We start from the raw sequence: 5,692 nt of genomic DNA, 5'->3' as shown, positions 1-5,692 counted from the left end.
AATAAACACAGAAGTCCCCTGAGAAGAGTGATGCAGTTAAGCAACAGCCCGTGGCCTTAAGCAGCTGCACCACGAACGGTGCTCACTTTGAGAGCGCGGCACAGAAGCAAGGAGACCACACGTCAACATCCCCTTCTCAGCGCTCATCAACAGCAGTAATGAAGGCCGCCCTCCAGGGAAAATTAGAATGAGGTCTGGGAAAATGGCACCAAGCACATAATAAAAGAATAGGAAACATGTTAGAGAAAAGCTCAATGTTATCAAAAGAGCAAAGATAATAAAAGGTGGGGGTGGGGGTGTGCAGAAAGAAGACTGTTTATTTCCTGACTCTTTCTCCTAGCAAAGGAAAACATTCAGGATGCACAGATCCCAGAGAGCAACATAAAGGAAAACACCGGGGGCCAGTGGTGTGGCAGGAGGAAGGCCGTGGACCCATGGGTGCTCAGCACAGAAAGCAGGCACACCTGCGAGAGGGGCTACAAGGCAGGGCCACGAATCAGACCCAGGATTGTCAGAATACTCAGGAGACCTGGATTGGGGGTGCCGAGGAATGGGTGTGGGAGACCATCTGGAGAGAAGGGGAAGGTCAGGACCAGGCCTTGAGGGAGCAGGAGTCTGTCAAGGGTCAGAGGGAAGACAAATGCCAGCGGAGGAGTGATGGTAGCACCAAGGGAGAGCACACACACCAGAGCCGAATGCTGCAGAAAGAACCAGGAAGGAGAGGCCTGAACACCAACCGCCAGGATTAAGGACAAAGGTGTCATTTGTGACCACAGCAAGAGCTGTTCTAGCGCAGCGCTGGCCTAGAAGCCAGACAAGATTAGGAGAAGGGAAGGGAGCAGGAACAACGTGTGTAGACAGCTCTTTCCAGAAGAGGGGGGTGGGTTTGGCTGGAGGGGGTCTCTTTGAAAATCCAGATAGACCTGACCTGGTTAAACCTGGTAAGAGAAGGATCCAGCTTAAAGAAAAAAAGAATGGGATGTACAAGAAAAAGAAGGGGTGATCTGCAACAGTATTTTTCAAATTGTGAGTCAGGATCCACTAGTGGTTTGTAACATCAATGTATTGGCCAGCATTTTAAAAACTTGAATGGAGTAAATAGAATACAATAGAGCACAACAGATGATATCAGAGAACATCCAAATAAGAAGGATTGCTTTAGGAATGTCATGATGTATTTTTTTTAAAAAAGTAAAAAAGAAAAAAAAAAGAAGTATTGCTTTGCTTCCAGAAACATGTAAGATAGGAGTGTGTGTGTGTGTGTGTGTGCGCGTGCGCGCGTGTGTACACACTGGGATGTAGTTGAAAACACAGGGCTCAATCAAAAGCTGGGGAAGCTACCAGCACAGAGGGTGAGGCTGGAGGGGAGAGGGGGAGGCAGGGCTGGGGGGCAGCCGGGGTGCAGGTGAAGGAGAATCTCAGAGAGAGCTACGAGAACAAAGGAGGAAAGGGCAGGCTCTCCTTTTGGTTTTGGAGGGGAGATTTTTAGAGACAAGGTTTGCTATCTTGCCCAGGCTGGTCTCAAACTCTTGGGCTCAAGTGATCCCTCCTCACAGCTGAGACTACAGGCATGTGCCACTGCATGGGTGGGCTCAAGTGATCCCTCCTCACAGCTGAGACTACAGGCATGTGCCACTGCATGGGTGGGCTCAAGTGATCCCTCCTCACAGCTGAGACTACAGGCATGTGCCACTGCATGGGCGGGCTCAAGTGATCCCTCCTCACAGCTGAGACTACAGGCATGTGCCACTGCATGGGCAGAATGGAGCGTTCTTATAAACAGTAAACCAGATACTTGGGATTCCTCCTGATTCAGTCCCTCTTCTCTCTTGCTCCCTCTCACTCCCTCTCACTCCCTCCCTTGTCTGTCCCCTCCATCATTAAGACTTGGTCACAGGCCAGAGTGAAGAAGATACAACACAGAAGAAGCAGAGAGTCAAACACCAGCCCCTTCTAGTTCCAAGAAATGTTACGCTGAGTGTATGGGAAGGAAAGGAGGGCACTGAAGGACCAGGACATAGCAGAGCAGCCAGTGGCCTGGAGGACCCAGTCAGGGAACAACCGTGGCGGAGGCAGCTTAACCAGAGGACGTGAGGGCTCTCTCAGAATGCAACGTCCCAGTAAGTCAGCAGGTCCCAGCAATGACCAGGCCAGGGCGTGGCAGCTACAGCAGGGAAAGGAGAAGGTCAAGGGAACCACAGAGCCACCGTGCTGGACAGGTTGTACACGTGCACACTGAAGCCCTCCAGGTGGACGCAAGACTCACTGTGCAGAGAGAGATTGTGAACCAGGTGCACAGGCCCCAGGTGAACGAGGCTGTCAGTCTCCATCTCCCTGCATGGCAAAACCGCTGCCCTCTGCAGTACAAAACGGGGCCGTCCCCCAGGAGCGCAGCAGCAGGGTGAGGGGCTGGGCTCCAACTGGCCCTTAGACAGCTTTTCATGCAATTTTCCTATTTCTAGGCCCAGCTTCAACTTCAGTCTGCCTATTCCTACGCTGCCAGGGGAAAAGCCAAGTAGCATCCCAATTTATTTGAAAAAAAAAATCTTCCCTGCTGAGGCTCCAGTTAGGTTTTCCAACAGAACAAGAATACAGGTCCTGAGAATTGGGGCAAAAAATGGCTCGTTAAATGAACGAAGGCAGCGGCTGAAATACACATATTTTGTGAAGTGTTCATATTTTATCAGCCAAAGTGAGCTGTAGCAAATCATCACATGTCTAAAAAGTGTAGAGAAAACGGGGAGCTGCTCGTTTTGTATCGAGTCGACCTTCTGTTCCTTTAATGACCTGATCTGAAATAACCTGGCAGGCCCAGCATCACCCCTGCTCGTGTCAGCAAAGGGACCCACTCTGGCCGTCAACGTGCAAATGCCCAGCTGCCATTCACCAGTAGGGGGCGCTGCGCCGGGTCTTTCCGCAAAACTCAAAAGCTGAGGATTGAGAAACACGTTTATTTTCAGGAGACTGAACATTTGTGTCACCATCTCAGAGTAATACACTGCCATACAATCGATAGGGCATCTCCATATGTGCCTCAGTGACAGTATCCACTGTAGGATGTTCTGAGGCCGGAGTGTATCTTAGAATTGCAAATAAAGCGGCATCATGGTTAAGCCATAAATACCAAGTTTATCTGGAATCCTTTCAGTAAGCATGAACATTATTTAAAAAAAAAAAAGTGTACTAAACTCTCCTCATGAAGATTGTTCCAATTCACAGTTTATTGGGCCTGAATTATTTTCTAAGTATGCTCAGCTATAAGCCAAGAAGGTGATTGAATATGCAAGAAAAAGTGGTCTATCAGTATTTAACATGAACTCAAGCAAATTAACCGGAGTTATATTTCACATGTATTATTACTGAATAGGACTATTACATCTAGGGAAAACTAGTAAGCTTTGAAATAACATTACTATATATTTTGCATTAGCAAGAGGGTCTTTTGCAAGTATAATTTTTAAGCTTTAAAACTTATAGGAGGAAAAGTTTAAAAATTCTGAAGTCACAGGTGGCCTGCCATGATCCACTGATATCTTTTCAGAAATGTGGGCCTCTGAGCAGAAAACTAGTTTTAAATGATTACTTACAAGAATCACTCTGTGAAAAAAACAAATAGAGTAAAACATTTTCCTCAAACACAGACTTATAAAATTAGAAAAGTACTTTGCAAACTGTTTTTGATATCAGTTAAAAACTTGTTACCACACTTTCCAAATGTATGTGTTTATTTATAAATTATTTATAATTTTATACTGATATATTAGGTACATTATAAAACATACATAAAAAGGTAGCATAAACCAAATAAAAATTTAAGCTCTAAGATTTTTCTCCCCTACCCTAAATGATCATCTTTTCTTAAACATTCCCTATTCTAAAGACTACTGAGTTAAACCAATGTCTACATTTTATATTTCGGGAAAGTAGGGCCCATAATGACATATTTTGTGATATATGGGAGACAAAACAAGAATTTTAGTTGCATTTAATATTAAAAAGACTATAATGGCTAACTCAGAAAACAGGATTTTATCAACTATTTCCTCTCTACTGGATCATTCCTGTCAGCATATATTTTCCCTATGTCAAATAAACAAAATAAAAGGTTTTGACCCCCCTCTAGTTATTGCCCCATTTCTCCCTTTTCCTTCATAGTGAAATTCCTGACAGCTGTGTGGTGGACATGCTCTAAGGGGACTCCCAACGATCCCACCACCTGGTATTCACATCCTTGAATAACCTCCTCCCCTGGAGCACAGGCAGACCTGTGACTTGCTTCTAACCAACAGTATACAGCAAAGGTGACAGGACATCACTCCCAAGATGACCTTACATACTATAAGACTCCATTTTGCTGTCAAACTCACTCCAAGCCTCTCCTCCCACTGGCTCTGAAGAAATAAGCAGCTAGGAAGGGTCCATCTAGCAAGAAGCTCAAGGCAGCTTCTAAGAGCTAGAGGTTCCCACCAAGAAGCCAGGGCCCTCAGCCCTACAACCACAGGAAATGAGTTCTGCCAACCACCTGAGTGAACCTGAAGCAAAAGACAAAACCCACGGATAATGCCATCAACCAAAGTAGGTCACAAAGAATCTCCAACAACCTTACAATACAAGTGTGGGACCAAACCGCAGACAGCAGAAAGACCGCAAGGGAATGACAGCAGGCCAGACGCAGGGGAAACAGGGGCCCTAAGTGGGGAGAACTGAGAGAATGTCAGCTGCAAAAGGAGGATCTCTGCACAGCAGTCAACACTGGAAGAGGGCTTCCCTGGTGAGAGCGAGGCCACTGCAGGAAGGCGGCTGGCCATCGGGACACCGGGAGCACCCAGTGAGGCTCCCTTGCAGAAGGGTGGAGCCCACATGGAAAAGCAGCGGGAGTCTAGCCCAATTTGATCAGGGCAGGGCACCTGTGCAGAAAAAGAGCAAAATGTTCCCATGCTAGTGGGTGAGGCAACCAGTGGAAGCAAAAGTCAGAAAACACCGAGGACGGCTGCACAATGACCATATTTTCTAAAACTTGGTGACAAAATCAGAAAAGAAAGAAAGACATACTGGCCCACTTCCATCCCCTGCATAGCAACTTCCTTCTAAACATGTAGTTTGAGCAACAGAAGATTATGGTCAGTCTCCATTCAAAAATACAAAAAAGAGGGGAAATGATCCAAAGAACATATATTCAGAAGATAAATATTCACTAGAAAAATGTGACTACAAAGTGTATGCATATAATAAACTCATATTTCAAAAGGAGTTACAGCAAAGTAAGAAAACAGTGGAAGCTATGAAGGAATAGCATAAACCAGAACTAGACAAGCTCAGAAATGAGAAGACCAGACAATAGGAAGAGATGAAAAGAATTTTCAGAGCCTGGAAACAATTGAAGGAAATGAGGGAAAACAGAGGTGGGGGGAGATGAAATAGAAATGAAAAAAGGGATAAAAAGCATTAGGAGAAATGTGATAAACATTAAAAAATAAGCAAAAAGGAGCCAACATATGCATAGAAAAAAGAAAAGAAACTAAAAAATGCTTTTTTAAAAAACTAATTCAAAAATCTTCCCTAAAATAAAAGAAGACTTGACCCTCCATATTTACAGAGCACAACACATACCATAGGAAATCAACTCAGACTGGTCAACACTGAGACATATCTTAGTAAAATGATGGAACTTTTACTTTTTCATTTATTTATT

Source organism: Lemur catta, chromosome 19 (genome assembly GCF_020740605.2).
Source record: "Lemur catta isolate mLemCat1 chromosome 19, mLemCat1.pri, whole genome shotgun sequence".
NCBI classification, from domain to species: Eukaryota; Metazoa; Chordata; class Mammalia; order Primates; family Lemuridae; genus Lemur; species Lemur catta.
This window is presented reverse-complemented; position numbering follows the sequence as displayed.